Source organism: Suricata suricatta, chromosome 15, assembly GCF_006229205.1.
Source record: "Suricata suricatta isolate VVHF042 chromosome 15, meerkat_22Aug2017_6uvM2_HiC, whole genome shotgun sequence".
In the NCBI taxonomy this organism is placed as follows: Eukaryota; Metazoa; Chordata; class Mammalia; order Carnivora; family Herpestidae; genus Suricata; species Suricata suricatta.
The window spans coordinates 20532377-20552846 of NC_043714.1; the positions used below are offsets into that span (position 1 = coordinate 20532377).

At 41.1% G+C, this 20470-nt stretch overlaps 1 long non-coding RNA gene across 1 annotated transcript in view; it reads left to right on the top strand.

Annotated features, from left to right (window-relative positions):
- Positions 1 to 461: 461 nt before the first annotated feature.
- The window catches only part of LOC115279277, a 36483-nt gene continuing 16474 nt past the window's right edge, over positions 462 to 20470 (top strand). The window contains exons 1-2 of the long non-coding RNA XR_003903327.1: positions 462 to 605; positions 15421 to 15587. This is a non-coding gene — a long non-coding RNA (uncharacterized LOC115279277). The remainder of the gene's footprint in view (positions 606 to 15420; positions 15588 to 20470) is intronic.

Genomic DNA, 20470 nt, shown 5'->3' on the forward strand with positions numbered 1-20470 from the left:
CTCCATGGAAGGAATTTAGTTGCACCAATTATGGAATAATCCACACTATGCTCTCAGTTATTTTCAAGATGCAGGGCTAAATGACATACTGAAGTGTTGAGAACTCTGGTCTGGGGTCATGGCCTGTTTTATTACGTGTTTAAAAATGTAGTTAAGAGGTTGGTGGTGTGAATAGAAAAACCATCACTCAAAAGCGAGTGTGGACTCCCTGACATACCATGTTTGAGCTCCTTTTACACGCTGCCAAGCCAGGCCCTCAGGTTTAACCTGATTTCGATGTCAGACAGTGTCCCTTTATTTTAAGGGGGTCACGGATTCTGTTTTGCTTTCCATGGTTTTTCCTGAAAGTGTGCCATAGTGTTACTGTACCTTTCCCCCAAGTGAGTCAGATGTGCTGACCATTAGAACACCAAAGTGGTGGTTCCCATAGCAGCCAGAACCACACGGAAGAAACAATGAACCAACACTGTTCTCAAACCCAGTGGAGAGCTCTGATCACTAGAGCAAATCAAGGATGTCGTCAGAATGCTCTGCCTTTCTGAAGTTGACATTTCTTTTCCAAACTGGAAGAGTGGCACCTCCTTCTCTGAAGGCATCTTCACAAAGTGAGTATTAGAGCCACTCAAACGTTCCGTGGAAGGATGCTCAAGTTTCCTCTTGAACGCATGGGTATGGCTAGGATGAAGTTATATGGTGGACTCACAAACAAGCCCCTTCTGTGGATTTTCAAAGTAAAGCCAGATGTTAGCTGCTTCCACAGAGACTAAATGAGGTTTCAGGTAAATCAGAGGTATGCATGATTATAAAACTGCATGGTCCACCTCATTGAAATCTGCACTGGTGCAGAACATGATCTCCATGGTACAACCTTAAATTTTGAGCTGAGCATTTACCTGAAAATATTCGTAACTTACATAAAATCATATTTGGGTAAAATAATTCTAAGGACTTTACCTTTGGAACATGGGAACGGAACAAACATATGTTCTTAGAAAAACACTACAAAAGGTTTCCTTGATTTTATGCACATGGGACCCAGAAGACATTAACCACGAGGCAAAAAAGAAACCTTCTGAACAGATACATTTGCGTGCACAATAAGGAGACAGTATAGCTTAGCAGTGAAGAGTCTACACTCTGGAGTTAGCAGATCTGAGTCTGTCTGTGACCTTCCCATCTCCAAACCCTGATTGCCTTCCCTTCAGAGAGAAATTATTGCAATAGCAATAGTTTCCATTTGTTGAGCACTTCCTGTGTCACAGTTTTATCATTTATCCCTTTTTAAAATCATTGCCTTAAAACAACTTTACAAGGTACGTACTGTTACTGTCCAATTGCAAATCAGGAAACTGAGGTAGAGAAAACATAACTCAATTGCCTAAGTTATCATGGAATTGATCTGTGAATTAAGCAGTTACTACAGTGTCTGATATATATCAGCATGAATAGGTAACACCTATTGTGGAATTGGATATTTTGTATGATGTGTATCATTTCAAATTATCATTAGTTTTATTTTGTGATCTATTTTTTTTCCTCCACCTGTACTGAGGTATGAATGGTCTACAAAAGTTGCACATAATTAATGTATACAATTCAGTTAGTTTGGAAAGATGTATGTATTTGTGTTACCATCACCAGGGTCCAGGTAATAAAGATAACCATCAACTTTAAAAGTTTCCATTGGCCCCTTTGTTGACGTTGTTTTGGTTTGGTTTGGTTTGGTTTTGGTGGTAAGAACACTTAACACTAGTCCTACCTCTCAGCAAATTTTTAAGTACACAATACCTTAGTACTATAGTTACTATAATATTATAATACCTTATTATTAACTAGAGGCACTATGTTGTACAGCAAATCTCTGTAACTCATTCCACTTGGATAACTAATTTTATAACCATTTTCTACATTCAGATTTTAAATCCTAGAAAGGAATCATTCCCCCACCCACAAAAAATAGGCAATAGATTCTCAAAAGAAAGGTTTTTGTATGTTTCTTTTTCTCTATTTTGAGTCACCGTCAAAGGGCAGTTTTACATTTAAAAAGCTACTTTTATGCTATTCTAAAATTGGTCACTTTACTTCCAAATTTTGTATATCTTTTCTTTCTGTATTTTTCAAAAGGCACTTCACTACTAGGTTTTAAAGACTTGCTTTCTCACCTATCATGGGAAAAGTATAGAGCAAAATTTCTTTAGGGCAAATTTCTTCCAGTGAAAAGGAAAAGCCTAAAAATGAATCTGAGCAATCCAAATATCCATAGGGCTTCAAAAGAAAATATTAGGATCCCCATATTTACACACATACAGAGATATACATATTTTCTTTCTTGAAAGTTGGACAAGAACCCAACTCTGACAGTTTCTGCAATGATGAGGAAAAAAAAATAATAAATGCACATGTAGCCATGATATAGTGAAAACTCTCCTAAGCCTTATTGTTTCATGCCAGATAAAATAGAAGTGAGTTGATTGGGAAAGAATTCCTAATAATGCCAACATCACCAAGAAATAGGTTAAAAGATCTTGTAGTGAAATGAAGGCCAAAACAGATAATCATGGGCTTACTACATAAATAATAATCTGTCCTGCATATTGTGGTTGTGGCCCATAAATCTTGATTCATTTTTCTGGCAATGGGAACGAATGTGCACTGACCCCTTCACACAGTCTGGTCTGGACCACCTTGTGATGAGGGTCAGGAATTTATAGACAACGGGTGGGGTTTGAGTGCAATCCAGAACATGAATCAGGGGCTCGGCTTGTTGGTCCAAATCCTGCCCTGGCCATGCTGATAGGGGGCTCTAACCACAGGGAACTGACAGCTTCTACACAACTTCATTTCCAGAGTTTCAAAGGGTATCCCATGTACCTTTATTAAATTCACACTTCAAAAAATATAGCTCTTCCTAGGGCCGACAACAGCAGGTATGCACTGGGATACCACCATCTCTGACTATGGTGCCCATGAGTTACGGGTTAGCAAACATGGGAATGATTGCAGACTACAGCATAACCTGTTAGGCGAACATGTCTATCAAAGTCTGAAAGCATAGTAGATTTGAAAAAGATCGATGCAAAATCAGACAGTCAGAATCTAATGTCTAAAGCTGGCCTTGCTCAGTCCATTTAGATATGAGATTTTTAATATTTTGCTTTGCAGATGAATCTCTTTCCAGAGTTTCCAGTTGAGTGTGGATAAATGATCTTACAAGAAGGCATAAACTTCCACTGTCAAAGAAATTATTTAAATTAACCTTCTTTGACTATAGGATCTACCCGCTTAAGCTAATCACCAAGTCGAGGGAGATTCCAGACTTCATAGCACTTTCAAAATGTACATTTAGACATCACAGTTTTGAAAAACTTCCAGTACATTTGCCAAGTGCCTTCCCCCTTGCTTTTAATATTTGTACAGATTTAAGGGAAATCTAATCCATATGTTTCTGACTCATTTACACTTGAATCATAAAATATATTATTTTCTAAGAGCCATTTAATATCCAACAGCCTTTGTCACTTGTAAAATACATATTTTCAGACCTTTTCCCCTTGAAAATAAAAGATCAACTTTGAGTAAACTAACATAAAAAATAGGTACACATCTAGTCCAAAGTTCCTGTTTTTGAGCTCATCTTAAACTTGGCAAAGCGTTCTCCTTACATGCTCCCTATTTGTTATGTTAACTGCAGAAGCATGCCAATTTTTCATTCTTTTACTATATAATTATTAACTTTAGTGCCATTGTGGTTCCTGTTAATTCATTCCACACATTGAATATCCTCTGGAGACTTTTATTTTTCAAGTATCTTTAAGCTTAGGTCATTTGGGGCTTAAGGAGTAAGAAAAATGGGATGGGGGGACAATTTTGCTTTTTTTGGAATGTGAATCGTTTTTCAGCAAATAATTTCTTAAAAGGCATATACACTGTGTGATCCATATCCAGCTCCGAATTATTTTTTCTTCATTTTGAAAACAAATAAATAGAATTTCAGACAGCACAATCATTCTAGGAAAATTCTCCAAGGAGGCCAATACACATTAATGCAATCCTTGAATTTAAGGTGATTTGAATCAAAATCTGCTGTTTCCAATGCACTCGTGAATCAAGGGGGTTGAAGGACTGGGACCTCAGAACCACGAGCCTCACACAGTACTGCATGCCAGCCAAAAGCTTTTATTTTTTTAGCAAATATTATTTTTTCACTTTCTCCAAAAAGTTCATCTTGTTTAATGCATTTCAGTAATGGCCATATATATGTTCCTATTTCTCGCTGAAAATATTTCTATTAATTGCTTCCATGTGTTGGTATCCATGCTGATGTAAAGTTGTCTTTGCTGTGAAGCACCCAGTTATTTATTTTGACATGACATTTTAAACATCCTGTCTTTTCCTTACATTTATTTAACAGCTTCATACACTTGATATAATACAATTGCTATCAGATTTATAGATCTATCTTGAGAAATAAAATAGAAACCAAGAGATTTCAGAAGAATAATTACTGCTGGTTCGATGAGATAGCTCATGCATCTGTATGTGACCTGACAAGCTATCTTCCAATGCCCACTCAGCACGAGGTATAATTAACACATGGCAAGAATATCCAAGTTCCACTAAGCTAACTCAAGATCTTAAAATTCACTTTTCATTTAAAAAGCACCTATGTGCATCCAGAAATATCATCCAAATATATCCATGAAGGTTTATTCTGATTAGCAAGTCTATCAGAAGTTATTTAGAAGGTACAGTAAAAGAATTCAAACTGCATCTACTTGATAAACTCCTTGTAGTTTTACAATATGTGAGTCTGCAGCAATTCATGGCAGGTTCAGAAGGAAGGGCATGGTCACAGGAATGCCTGGGGTGGAAGGTCTTGTCTATGCAGCCTAAAGATGTGTTGGCCCCACCCCAGGAGCCATTTTTATCAGCCTATGCCCTTGCTAACAACATCTCAGGGCTTTCCTTTCATTCTTCCACTTCTTTGCTCCAGCCAGCGTCTCTTCTCACCCAATCACATTTAAGACATCCTACTCCCTTGCCTAGGTCCCACCAACATCTACAGAGACAATACCTTGAGGTGTAACCTTGCACTCCTACAGAGGGAAGTGAGCTAATATTTTTGAAAAACTCCTAGCAATTGAGAAGACTTTTCCTACCATTTCCCATGATTGATCCAAGTTGGAGGACATAGAAAACTTTCAGTGATCAATAAAATCCTAGGATCACACTGCCATCCTAAGTATGCTTTGGAGAATCAACTGCTCAGTGCTCATCTGCATGGTGTATTTTACCTCTCTGGTTTGGATCTTTCAAGGAGACACAAAAGATTCTGTCAACTCCTTTAGAAGCCACAGCACTTCAATGTGAATGGCACATGTCAAGATACGACTGCTGATATGAGCAGTGCCAGTAATTCTCAATGTTATAATTAAACCTGTTTCAAACCTCTGTTCTTGTCCAAGAAATGAAAATGTCGCTCTGATTCCTGCTTCAAGCCAGGGAAGCAGAACGCACGTTTGGCAGTATTGGGCAGTATGGGGAAAGTCTCCAAGCAGAAGCCAACTCCTTTAGAGTTGACATTCCAAAAGCTTGTTTCCTAAGGACTCATGGTTAAATGTTCAGAGGATTTATGCTCTAGAATCCTGACTCTGCCATTGGCTTGGTATATAATCTAGAATATGTCATCTGGATCCCAAATATGAAAAAGAAGTATGTTGATCTGCACAGTGTAAATAAATGAGAAAATCTGAAAACATTATTTTAACATGTATCCGTAGAAAAGCCAAAGCCAAAGAAATGTTAAAATAAAATGGATATGTTTACAGAAAGAGGCATGTGCAGAACTAGATGACATGGTTTAAAAGTAGGAAAAGTGAGAAACTACCCACACAAAAGATAAGGGAAGGTGACTGTTGCTTAGATAAAATTAATTTTTGCTGATATGCAAGATCCTGCTGATGTACACCCCTCCCACATACAGCGAACTTTGTATGAGGAATGCCTGGAGACTAGCCAAGAGTCAAAGTTCATGAGATAGGAAGTTTCGGGACCACAGCCTCATGCCTGGGGAGATGAGTGCTCTAGGATAATTCATATCACCCCCGCTGAGGGGCTGCCTCACCCACACCTGCCGCAGGAGACAGGGTTACATAGGCTGTCTGATATGCCCATTTACGGTTCCTAAGGGAAAGAAAAAGTTTCTGATGTTCGATCTAATGGACCTAACAAAGTACTCCTCCTGGCATTATTTGAATATAGTTAACAAATAGAGTTAAAGGCCCAGCAATGTAATGGATCTGACAATGGGAAGTAGTACAATGAGATGGGGGAATAAAAAACACAACACATGGAACTCAGAGGTAGAAAGCCTAATTTCCATTTGCTCCTTACTGTGTGCCCTTGGACTAGTTCTTGAAATTCACTGAGCGTCCTTAGTTTAAAAATGGAAATGATATTACCACCGAGGGAGGATTAAAGTACTCCATATACAAGTAAAACCATGTATGATGGTCAGACATTACTGTTATTTACTTATTAAAAAATCATTTCAGTAGAATTTGTTATAAACCAACCAAGCATTATTAAGATGCTCTCAGCAATAGTAAGATGTGTGGATTCCCACTCTCAAAGAACATAAGGGCAGTCTAGTGGGAATTATAAATGAGAAAATAGACAATTTCAATAGAATGGAATATAAAAAATACTAAAGTCATTACCTAAATTATTTAAGGTGGTAACTATTTTTGTTTATAAAAAATATCTTGGAGGTGAGAAGAGGAAAGGCATATAAGTTAGCAGGGGACTTTTCATTTAACACATATTTATTGAGAGCCTACTATGTGCTTGACTCCTTGGATCTTGGGATCCATCAGTAAACAAAACCCAAGACTCTCATTGCCATGGAGTTTACAGTCTGGTGAGAAGAGACAGACCACCATGAGCAGTGATTTAAAGGGCAAAGTGCTGGAAGAGGGTAAGGAACATAGCTATGTGACTGTTTGGGAAGCAGTGTTCCAGGTAGAGGGAGCAGCCCACACAAATACCTAAGACAGGAACATGCCTGCATCTCCTAAGAGCAGCAAAAAGGCCTGAATGAGCAGAGTGGAGGGAACTGCTCAGAGAGTGCTGGAAGATGAGGTTGAAAGTTGACCTTATGGGTTTCTACAGGCTTATCCAGGGCCAATAAGGACTTGATTGTTATGCTGAGTGAGATTTTTACAGGCTTATTAGGGGACAAATAAGGACTTGACTGTTGAGATGTTTGGGTTTTGAGAAGATGGAAACCTGACTTGTGTATGGAAAGGATTACACTAGCTAGCAAATCATCCTGAAAAGAGAAAAGAAAAGAAAGGAAAAGGAAAAGGAAAAGGAAAGGGAAAGGAAGGAAAAGGAAAAGGAAAAGGAAAAGGAAAAGGAAGGGAAGGGAAGGGAAGGGAAGGGAAGGGAAGGGAAGGGAAGGGAAAGGAAGAGGAGGAGAGGAAAGAAAGAAAGAGGAAGGAAAGAAGAAAGGAAGGAATAGAGATAGAGAAGAAAGGAAGTATGGGAAGGGAGAGAGGACAGGAGAGGAAGAGAGAAAGAGAGAGAGAGAGAAAAGAAAGAAAGAAAAAGAAAGAAAGAAAGAAAGAAAGAAAGAAAGAAAGAAAGAAAGAAAGAAAGAAAGAAAGAAAAGGAGAGAGGGAGGGACAGAGAGGAAGGAAAGAAGGAAAGAAGGAAGGAAGGAAGGAGCAAGGAAGGGGAAGAAAATAAAAGATGGAATGGTGGATTTGGAAGAGAAAAGAAGGACAATGTGGAGAGGGCAGAGTGAGAGAAAGCAGACAGACTCCATGAAAGGAAGCTGGAACTGCCAAGCAAAGGAAGAAATTCCCAACAGGGAGATGGGTGCCAAAGGACATGTAATCCAAGAATGTTCAACATTTGGTTCCATAGGTGGTTTCTGTGGCCACAATATAAATTTCTAACACCTCTGCAAATCTCAGTAAATTCAGATCCTCATACACCCTGATATGATAGTTCAGTGAGGAATGAAGAATTGTGCCTTACCTTATGATCCCTCCCGTCTAGTGCCAGTGCAAGGGAGAAGCATCTTGTCACAGGGAAGAGCGGTCCAGGGTTTCAGGAGATGAACAGCGATGGAGCTGAGCGCGAAATAGAGAAACAACTACAGAGGGAGGTAGCCTGAGAAGGAGGGGTGTGGCCACTGACAGGTACTACTCCTGACAGAGTCTCAGGCTGCCAAGGGAGCACCGCATCATGGTTACCTCCTAGTATAGTCAGGGGAAGCCTCTGATAAGAAATGACTTCTTCCTAAGTGAAGACCTAGGAGAAGGTAGAGGGCGGCTGAGGTAAGACACTGCGGGTCCGGGTAGAGAGGCTAGCCTGCACTCAGACCTAGCTGTGATTACAAACACGGACACAGGAGACCCCGTAGTAGTTCACAGTGTGGCTGGGGGGTAAAGGTGAGGGAAAGTAACAGGAGAGATGACCTGGAACAGATTGAGATGAATTCTTTAACCATGCTCGAGTTCGTACTTTATCCTCATGACCAAAGGAAGCCATGGACAGGATTAAGCAGGGTGTTGACAATCATTTAGAAAGTTCACTCTGACTAAAAAACAGTGTCTTATTAATGTTTGAGATCAGTAGAAACACTATGTACCTTAGAAGGCAACTCAGCATTGTTCTACTATGCTCATGGGGGAGGCACTCTTAATTCTGATAATTATACAATAGAATAAGACAGATGGTATTGCATGAGTTATTCAAATAGCAAAAAAAAAAACAAAAACAAAAACAAAAAAAGCTTGAAAACTAAGTGCTTCCATAGTGCACTCCCTTCTATGGCTAAAAGAATGATCTAGTAACAGCTTTTGCCACTTGATTATCTGTAATATTGCTATTTATATCTACCAAATTATCGAGTATATGCTAGGTGACAATAAATGCAAATGATCCCAATTTCTAGGTCATCATCAGGAGTGAGACAAATTAATCAAATTCTCAATATGATCTTCCAATATCTCAATGTAACAGTGACACGGAATAAATTGCTAATGTCAATAACTGACACATTCCCTCCTATTGCAAATAAAATATTATGTCATAGTAACCATTCTTTTGAATTAATTCAAAATCCATTCCTAGACCACTGGGCTTCTTTAAAACCTATCCGCCTCAGTAATATTTCCTTAACTCTGGCACCTAGAGGGGACTATTGGAGAACTTGGTCTGGTGGCCATAAAGGGAAGAAACAGAAGAGAGAGACAATTTGAGGTATGAATTGAGAAAAGATCAAGTGGGAAAAGAGACACGTTCATCTGCAAAGGGAATTTTGCTCAGGACAGAGAGAATTTAATTTGGTCCAAGCCAGGGAGAATAGTTGTTCTGTGATTGTTATTATATCTGATTGGAGGGTCATTCTTCACAGGTCATACATTCATTTTCCAATGGAAAAAAATATTTATTTCCCTAGTCGTTCCATGGGACATGACTAATAAATAATAAATGGAAACAATAACTCCATTTGGTGCAATTTATTTCAGTGGGTCAAGGCACATTTTTATTGCTTGCTGTCAAGGACCTTGTGTTTTGAGTGTGTTCATGTGTCCATTTATCAAGAGACAGGTACTGATATTGGCGGAAGGTAGGGACCAACAGGAACTAATCAATTCCAACTTCGTGGTTTCTCTCCAGTTCTTTAGCTGCCAATGCACAGGCTGGATTCAACATTCTAAGAGCCTAGGAAACCACAAGCCAGTAAAACCTGCTTTCCCCTCACAGTTGTACATCCTGAAGAAGGACAGATTTCCCTGGTTTGGGGTGCACCGTGACAGTCGGCGGTGAGAAGGAGGTGGGGGCCAACACTGGCCTTCAGAGGAGGCCTGGCACTGTTGACTGTTGAGCCAGCTGTCTGGCATCACATTACTTGGAAAACAACCCTTCATTTTTCACTCCCCTGAAGCTGGAGGGCGGTAATTCTTGGGCTCATTACCCTTGTCTGTAAAATCGAGGAATGTGAGAATGTGCTGGAGTGGGTTTCAAAGCTGTCGGGCTTTGTGGTCTTGATATCTATTTGGGTGCCCAGCTTTGCATTTTATAAACCCATCGGCTTGTGTGTGTGTTGTGGGCATTGTGCTGGATAAGCACTCTTCTGCTGCCAGCACTTGGAGGACCTGGAGTGAGCAGACTATCTACTGACTGTCGTTAAAACACTGATTGCTTAGCAATAATATTTCTAGGCTATAGATTGTAAAATCTAAAAAAGGGGGGGTTTACAAAAGATAGAGAGATCTGTGTAGGTAATATTTTATATGTAATATCCAGAGGGGAAAGCCTGGAAAGCTACAAACAGCGATGGTGCAAAGAGTTCCTTCTGAGTAGTGGGATTTGGGTTAGTTTTTCAAGTGTTCATTGCCTGTGTTTCTACTAGTTAGAGAGGAGAGTCTAAGTTTGCATTCTGCCTCCACTACTCCATAGCTGGGTGATGATGATGCTATCGACTTCTCTGTATTTCAGCTTCTCCATTTGTATGAATGAAAATAACAAGTGTCCACTAGTAAATGAAATGAAATGAGGTTTGCTATATGCAAGGCTTAGTTCAGGTCCTGGTTCATAGGAAGCACTCAATAAAGGTTACTTATTACTCATACATACTATGATAGTACAGCTTCTATTGATGCTATATATATCTGGTGAAACTACCAGAAGTATTTCCAGACCTGTGATTACCTGCTTATGTGAGTGTCACTCATAGACCCTAAGGGTCAGGGCTGTCCAGGCAGCACTTTCCAAGAAGGGTGGGGCTGGTGAGTTCCAAGCCCACCCACACCACTCACCAAACTGCTTTGGTCCATACTTTATCTAAGAAAACCATATATTCATGTTTGTGCCTTAACTCAAAAGGAAATAATGCTCAGACCATAGCTTCTCACTGGATCCTTTGAACTCTCTGAAATCATTAAGGTTGCATTGAATGCCAGAGGCAAAGTAATTGAGAGTCTCATGGGAGAATTCCCGTGTGAACATCTCACTCTTTTTTTGTTTATTTGTTTTGTTTTTCAAATGTTTTTAAGGTCATGTTGTTGTTGCTATTGTTTTTAATTTTTTTTATTTTATAGTTTATTGTCATGTTGAGAGAATTCCAGGGCGAACACCTCACTTTTAAGATCAAGTCTCTCATCTTTGTGAGGGAAGAAGAAATACTCCCTAGTGTATGGTCCTTGTAGACTCAAAGACCCTGAAAAGAATTAGACAACACATTAAGAACTGCATAGTTGGAAATTATGTTTAGTTAGGGTGCTGAATCCTTATGCTTTCATGCATCAAAGCTGAGACCTTTGAAAGTGGGGGTAGAAAATTTGGATCGGCCTCCAAGTATTTTAAGCTTCGCTGCTGGTTGAAGATATTTCACCTGATTCTCCTTTCTATAAAGCCATGTTGATGAAACTATGTGTATGTGTATTTTTTATAAGAAGAACATATCTTATGCAGGAGCACCTGCCTAGTGATGGGATTTTGAAAACCTCAAAGAGTCATGGCTTCCAAAGAAAACAGTTGCCCTAAACACCTGGCAGGATGTTCCTGCCCCACCTCTAAATGGCTCTGAAACTTTCCAGTGGAATCCTTTGCGTGGATGAGACACTGGCGCTAGAAAACTGGCATTTTGATGGTAAAGGGTTAGGATTCTAGCTTGAAAAGCACCCTCAGCTCATCCTCTCCCCACAGGCCTTTTGGCTGAGGTAGGCCTGCTAGATGAGCACCTCCCATCTGCATAACACTTAGTGCTTTCCAAAATGCATGTAGCAAGCTGAGCTCTGCACTCATGGACAGGTGCAGAGAGGAGGAAAAAGGAAGTGCAGCCAAGGCTGATTAGGTTTGGTGAGGCCAGGAAAGGAGAATTTGGCTTAGACAGTGAGCATGTGAGCGAGAAGTCGTAGGGAAGGGAGTAGAGGAGAGAGTAGTAAGTGACTGTCATGGGGTGGAACCCCAAAGGGAGTGGGAGAACCTAAGTCTGTCCAAGGTGACCTTCCTATTTTTGTCTCCGGTGCATTCTGCACTGTAATGATGTCATTAGCACAGGAAACCTTAGAGATCATCCTGTCCGGTGGTTCTTGATGTATTGTGTGCGTCAAGAAAGGCCTGGGGAGCCAGTAGAAATTCAGTCTCCCAGCCCACTTCTAGATTCTCCGATCGGCATATCAGAGTAAAGGCCAGAAATCTGCCTTGTAACAAACACTGTGAAACTTCTGATGCAGGTTTTCTGTGAGGTGTATTTGAAAAACTCTTCTAATCATCTGCCGTTATGAAGGAGGAAGTGGAAGCCCAGAGAGGTCACATGACTTAACTCTGTAACACATTGATAATTTGCTGTCACACTAAGCTGGACTCTCAGTATTACTTATTCACAAGCCTACTGTGTGCCAGAGACTTTTCTAATTTTATGCCAGGCTGCCCCTCTACAAAAGTAATGGTCTCCATTTCCTAGCATGTGAAATCTCTTCCTGCCTGCCACCTGGGTAGTTCTAGTAATCCCTTGTATGTCAATCACAGGTCAAAACTTTGTATCCAATAAAATATGTCAGAACTAAGATTCAAAGGACACCAGACACAGCTGGCCACAGAGCTACAGACCGTGTAACTGTAGATTCTCCAGCCTCAATCCTGCACGATCAATGCCACATAAATGGAAGGCCCAGATCTATAATACCCTGAAACTCAGTCTCACAGACCCAGTCCAGAACTGGGTGGAAGCAGGGTAGTAATTCTCCAATTGTACAACCATGAGAGCAGGGACCCAGATGCCTCTTGCTTGGTGTCCTTTTCTCCTCGGACAACCATCTTTACTTACCATGGAGGTGACCTGAGAATCCTGTGCCCAGGGAACAAACCATGACAGGATCACTCCTCAAAGCTACCCATCATCCAATTCAGAAACCTCCTTTTCAGCTTCTTTCTGGGACAGGTGTTTAGATGAATAACTCTACAGATCCTCTATTGAAAAGTAAATTACAGTAGAAAACACCATAATCTTTGGACGAGGCCATTTGGACTCTAGTTTTATGTTTTCAGATACTTTGCCGCCCTCCAAAACTTCTCAGTGTGACCTCCCAGCAGGTTGGTCAGTGCATTGACCTTGGTTCCGCTGATGCCACACAGCAACCTCAAGACCTGAGCTGTTCTGTGGGAAAGGGCCTTGCAATCCACTGTGAGGGCAAGACGTGATGCTCAGTGAGCGACAGTGGAGGGCTCAGGCTTGTTCTTTAACTGAGAGGTCTTCAGAGGGTACAGTTGAGCAACCTGTACTGTTCTGGGATCTTGATCTCCCAAAAGTCAACAACAGCCTGTGTCTGTGGTCATTGTTTAGGTCAATCCTTTTAATCTAAAGTTCCTTAGATTTGACTCAGTAGAGGTCAGGGAGGCTGGATATGATTAAAACTTCATTATTCACTTCTATGGCTCGTGAACAAAAGCCCACATTGATTAATTGATTATTATGAAAATTAGACTGGTATAATAAGACAAATGTGATTTAACAAACATTTTACATGGAGAAACTTGCTCTGATAATGAATCAAGCAATTACATGAAGCAGTCCACATCAGGTCTCTCTCTCTCTCTCTCTCTCTCACTCACCCACAAATATACAGAGAATTGGCATAACATCAGAACATCAGACTTTTGAAGAAAGTTCAAATACTGGAAAAAGAACAAGTAAGTCCAGAGAAGCTGAACTGTGATTTGAACATTGGAAAAATATTCGAAGATGTTAGGAAAACACAAAGTGAATATTTCTGCTTTCAAATTTTGACGTCTTGGCAGCCAATCCTATCATGTAGGATTGAACTTTGCCATGTAGGTCTATACACTTAATACTGAGCTCCTAATCTTGCTTTTCTTCTTCCTTTGCCCTTAATTACAGAAATGTTTTAGAATATGGAGAAACCACTTTGCTCAGAGAGATTCAATCATAAAGCACCACTGATGTTAGAATATGGCGGTACCTGATTCACGGAGGGCGGCCAAGTTCCTCCATCATTCCTTCATGCATTAATGCGTTTGTCCATTCGTAGGCATGTATTCTTTCATGTGTTACCTGAGATTTACATGCTGAATTCCACTCCAGGACCATCTCATCTTCCTTCCTTACACTAGCCTCTTCTCCAAGGTTGACTCTGTTCATGGCATTATTATTCTCCACTCCTCTTGTCTCCTCACTTCCCACACCTTTCTCACCACCATGACAAACATCCTTGAAAATCTAAGTGGTGACTAAATTATCTTCCCCCTCACCTCCAATCAGGGGGCCCCTGATTTCTCTTTGAGTTCCCCGTATGTGGCAGGTACCTGGTCAGAGCAGGTGTTTAATAAAACTGGAATGAATGAGTGAGTGGGTAAATGATTCATCCTATAATTTTTCTAACATCCATATCCTCTTTCTGCCACCACAGTTATAATTCAGGTCTGTAACCCCTCTGAATAAACCGCTGAAGTCACTTGCTCACACAGTCTTCCATTCCTATTTTCTCCCTACCTCCATTTCCTGGAAGTGTCCCCTCAAGCAACTTCTGATCTCATAACTCCTCACAAAGTCTAAAGTCCTGAACTTGGCATTCAAAGCCCTCCTCAGTCTAGCTCCAATTTCTTTTCAGTTCTACCTCTTGCCGTACCCCATTCTGAACTCCCCATTCTAATCAGTCTGGACCACACATATGGTCTTGCCAATGTCTGAATCCTTCTCTCTAGAATGTTCCTGCCCGTGTGCTATGCTTACTACATCTCCTCTTACTCAGAATCTACTCACTGTGAAGGCTCCTGTGTACAGAGCCTCCATGAGTATTTTTCTCCATACCCTCAGGGTAAATTTTACTTCCAGCATTCTACACATTCTTTCCTACATTTTGGATATTTGTAAGCACATCTTATCTTCCCCTACCATGTAACAGCCCCATGATGAGGAGAATCTGTGTTTCATTTATCTTTCCCCCACAGTAGCTAACAAGCACCTTATACATTTTAGGCACCCTACAAATAACTTTAATTGAATTGAGGTGAAGACCAAAATATAAGATCATCCTTACTCTTGAAAAATCAGGGAGAAAAATACATAAAAGAACATAATAAAGAGAGTCATCAGCTTTTTGCCTCAGAGATATTTTACCGCCAGCCAGATAACATAGATTGATGCCATGTACTATCACTGTCTCTTACGTGCCTGGCACTACTGGTATAGGAATCTCGCCACCCCAATTCCCCAAGCCAAATCAGGAGATTAGCAATAAAAAGCTAGACACACATACAAGTTGGCCTTTTCAATTGATAGTAGACTTAATGATCTCTTCTAAATCCCTCAACTCAAACATGAAAAAGTTGAACGAAGTCCAAGGAAGTTAATAATGTCCTTGTACATTTTTTATGCGCCAGATGCTCTGCTAGATGCTCCATATGCACATCACCTCGAATCCCGATCACCCTATGAAGTGGGCATAGCTAATAGTCCACAGTTCCTAGCTGAGGAATCCGAGGCTTGGGTGAGGAATCCAGGACACAGCCTATATTACTATGACCCAACAACGTTCCTTGTTATGTAGGTAAGTAAAGGCTTTCGTGATGGTCCAGTAAGTCAGAGAGAGGTTGGGAAGACAACTCCGAACTTCTGCCATCTTTTCCACGTCTCCTTCATTCACCATGTTCATTCAGATTTTTCCAGTAAATAAGACACATTGGCAAGTGCTTAGAAAATGCAAATTAAATCTAATAGAATTTGCTTCAAACAGCCAAGTGATGGGTACTCTTCTTTATCTGTTCTAATGTCTCCTATGCTTTTCTACATGTTTAAAGTTTGCTATAATTTTTTTAAAAAAGGGACTACATCAAGAAAAAAATAAAATGAAATAGGATTTATTATTCTGCAATAATAGAGAATGATTCTCCAGGGAAGAGCCATGCCCAGAGCTCCCTGCCAGGCTTCATTTTATCAAAAATACTTGCTTTCAAGAAGATTTTCCACCAAGACCCATCTAACAGCACAATTTTACACTCCAGTAATAAATTTTCAGACAAAACGTATCAGAAAGAAGAGAGAAAAAGATCAGAGTATTTTTGAGACGCCCGAAGGGCAGGGCCGGGGATCTTATGAGGAATCTTACTCCTTCTACAGGCATAGGCTGCCCTCTGCTGTCAGAAATAAGCTTTTACAACCTCGTGTCTGATTCAACAGCACAACTCTGGCTTCAGATGGGCCACACAGAAAAGGACTATGAGGGGCAACATTTGTGCTCGTTGTGTGATAAGCTTCTTGCCTGGACTCTAAAAGGAAGAGTCTGGAGATTCCGACTGGTGAGTTAAGTCAGTGAGATGATTTTCATGTGGGCCTTAAAAATGACCATTTTTATTTTCTAATGATCCCTTGAGTAGCCAAATCTTAGGTAACAGGAGGTCAGAGCCACTAGCCAGAGTGTTTCTCTTACTCTCCGGTCAGAAGAGAGAGCCAGTGGACAATACAAGCACCCACCACAGGACGCAGATCCCAATTAAACGAGAGCTGCAAAGCACCAAAGCCTGGCACATAGTAATTGGTCAGCAAATAGTTTTCCTTATTAGCTTTTTCTTCATCACAGCCGTATCAAGAAGAGTATAGTAGTCTGGTAGCACTGTTACCACAAAATCCCACAGACTGGGCAGCTAAAAACATCGGGACTTCACCTTCTCACAGTTCTGGAGTCTGGAGGTCCAAGAACAAGGTGCCAGCAGGTTTGGTTTCTGGAAAGGCCTCTCTTCTTGCTATGTTCTCACATGGTCTTTCCTCCACGCATGCATGAGGAGAGAGCACTCTGGTGTCCGTTCCTGTAAAGATATCAGCCCTGTTGGATTAGGTCCCGCCCTACCACCTCATGTAACCTTAATTACCTCCAGAAAGGCCTTATCTCCAAGTGTAGTCACACTGAGGGTTAGGGCTTTAACACATGAACCGTGGGGGGACAAGTTCACTCCTAAGCAAGGAGAAGAACCATCTCCTGGGACATCTTGAAGTGCAGACAGCCGATTGCCTTCCCTTCCACCACTCAGGTCTGCAACTTGGTAAAATGAGCATCCGGGTGTGATAAAATGGCTCTCGGGCTCTGTATAATTCATCTCTACCTCCTAACATGGGTTTCACAAGGCTGGCCATGCACGTTTCAGGAAGATTGTCAATGAGGGCTAAAGTAATTAATATTTAATGCCTAAACCTTAACTGAAGCTGAAAATTTAACAAGAAAACCCTGTCCTTGGAGCCATCTCATGAACAAAAGTTTGACTCTTTCAATGATTTCATCTCACATCTCAAAGCCAGAGCAGACTCCAGTGCTGATAAACAAGAAGAGCAACGAGTCTGCCCTTGTTGCTGCCAACACTCCGGGGAATCCGTGACTCTTGGTCCTTAGTGGGAGGTCACTTTGTACAGGAGCTAATGTTATGTTGTGCTAGCGGGGTTATTTGGTAAGCTCCCAAATTGCAATTTCATTTGCAAGTCATTTAAGATTCAAGGCTCTGTGTGGTATAAGGCAGAAACTACAGTAGAAATAATGCAAATGCTAAAATCTTTGTGGGTTTAGCAGTAAATAATAGTAATAGTTTAAAAAATTTTTTTAAAAATATAGGAGTGCTTTGGCCACAACATCAACTTTCACCAGGCTGGTGGCAACACCTCTTTCCAAGGAACAATTCAGGAAAACAAGACCGTTCCTACTTTGCTTGACATTTAAATTCTTCTTGCATGTCTTGGGGGTAAGAAGTCAAATAGGGAAAGTGAAGAGATTCATACAGAATCTCTATATATTTAGAGCAATGAGAGTCTGGACTTCCTCCTCCTTCCCTTACGATGGAAAATATTTCATCCTTGACGAGTAGTCAAAACTTGTTGCCAGAGAGCACTTTCATTGCAGAAAATAATAATCTTTGTGGTTTTAAAATTTTCTTTATTAACCCAAAATTATTCCCATCAGTGTTCTGACATGCAGCAGATACTTTTGTAACTTCATTCACTCTGTGATCGCTCTGTGATCCCAAACTCCTAGACAGTAGTTGTAATCAGACAAGAATGAGACTTCTTAGCAAGGCCCCGTGAGACTTCTGAGGATCCAGCCTCAGGCCTCATTTCCAGACACAACTTTTCCTCACTCTCTGCTCCTTCCAACCAACCAACTCGCTGATCCCCAACCACACTTTAATTGTTCTCTTCAAACTCCATGCCTTTGTGTCAGCTGTTCGTCCTGTCCAGAGCGCATCTCCAGTCCCATCTTGCCTGCCTGTCAAACTTGTAATCATTTATGCTTTCGATCAAATCTTCTGACATTGGAATGTCTTCATGATCATGACAGAATTCACTTTCCTAAGACGTACCTCTATTAGAGCACCTCTTATAATGAAGGCAACTATTTCTTTACATAATAATAGCTGACATGTTCTGAGTACATATAGCATGGTAGAAATTCTGTTGTATATTTTATGTGTATTAGTTCTACTCCTATGAGCCATGAAATTGTATTGATGTGAGAAGTGAGGGTGAGAGAAATTAATTGTTTTGCCCGTGGTGACACAGCTTATGTGTGTGGAGCTGATATAAATCCAAATGCTTTCAGGCCATACCCATACTATCTGTCACCACCTTACACTGCCATTCTATCCACCATGCCCACCAGATGATGAGTTCCTTTATTCCAAGTACATGGTCAGTGTCCTTCGGTATTCCTAATGTCAAGTATGGTACCCTATCCCTAACTATTATGTCAAAATGCATGATGAGGGGCGCCTGGGTGGGTCAGTCATTAAGCATCTGACTTCGGCTCAGGTCATGATCTCACGGTTCATGGGTTCGAGCCCCGCATCGGGCTCTGTGCCGACAGCTCAGAGCCTGGAGCCTGCTTCCGATTCTATGTCTCCCTCTCTCTCTATCCCTCCCCACTTGTGCTCTGTCTCTGTCTCAAAAATAAATAAACAAAAGAAAAAGTTATTTAAAAACTGTATGATGAATGAAGAAATTAAAGATTCATTGTCAAAGTTTTTTTAAATAAAGATCAAATTGGGGGCGCCTGGGTGCCTCGTCGGCTAAGCCTCCGACTTCGGCTCAGGTCAGATCTCACGTTCGTGGGTTCGAGCCCCGCGTCAGGCTCTGTGCTGATAGCTAACTCAGAGCCTGGAGCCTGCTTCCGGTTCTGTGTCTCCTTCTCTCTCTGCCCCTCCCCCTCTCATGCTCTGTCTCTCTTTGTATCAAAAATTAATAAAAAAAACATTAAAAAAATTAAAAAAAATAAATAAAGATCAAATAGTAAGAACTCCAGTTTCAAAGACTGAGAGAGGAGGTCCTCAGAAGGGAGTCAGCATGATTACTCTTGGTCTAGCCCCATATCCTCCCGCCACGTACTTCCCTAATGTTCCCTGTCCCCTGTACCTTGGTCTAACAGAGCTGGTTAATGGCCATTAACAAAATCACGAGTGCAGCTGCCCAGCGGGGGCAGCAAACAATCCCACTCACCTCTCCCCTTACTTGCCAAGCCCTTTCTCTTTTTCATCCATGCAGCTTGTGAAATCCAAACTACTCAACAAGCCTTCCCGAGATTAACCAAACAAGGGGTAACCACCAATAAGAAATGCTGTAGAGGCCAGCCCATGAGGGATGGCGGTGTGGAGGGGTCAGCCCGGAGGGCTCTGGAGTCAGACCACTTGAGTTCATTCCATGAGGCTGCCACTCGCTTGCTGCATCACTTTGGGAAAGGGGCTACAAGTCTCTCCATGGCCATCTTTTCAAGTGCACCCAACTCCTGAGAACTCATGCCTCCAAGATGTGGTACAACATAAACTCTCAAGGAATATTAGTGAATGCTATTTTTTTTGATGAATACTATTGATATAACATAAAATGTAAAGAAAAGGTAACCTTCTGTAGATGAGTTGTCAAGCAGGATGAGAAGGGAGGAATGACTTCCAACCTCTCTCCAGATTTCAAACCCAACGTTCAGTGATCTCACAAAAACAAAACAAAACAAAAAACCCCAAAGTGCCTAAGCTACATACATGGCTGCAGCCATTGTCTGAGAGTCTTTCTGGGAAAACACATTGAAATTTGGGATCAGGAAGCAAAAACTGTAGCCCTTCATCCAATAAGTCACATAACAGCCACACACCCTGTGATCTGCGGCAAGGAGACTGATTCAAGGGCAAGTGTTCAGAGAAAACAAGCCATTTCCTATTTTTCTGGAAATAGCCTGTAAACACTTGGAGTGTAGTCTTTAAACTGAAGTGTGGCAGGTCTCCAGTGACTGAGGTGCATAGAAATTATTAATTGCAAAGCAGGGACACATAACAAGTGTTGAGTCCCAAAATTAATGATGATTTCTCCAGTGGTGCAAAGGGGAGCAAGGAGAGAGGAGGGAGGAAGCGGGCTCCAAGGAGCAGCAGGGATGCAGGGAGAGATACAGAGGAAGATACATTACCC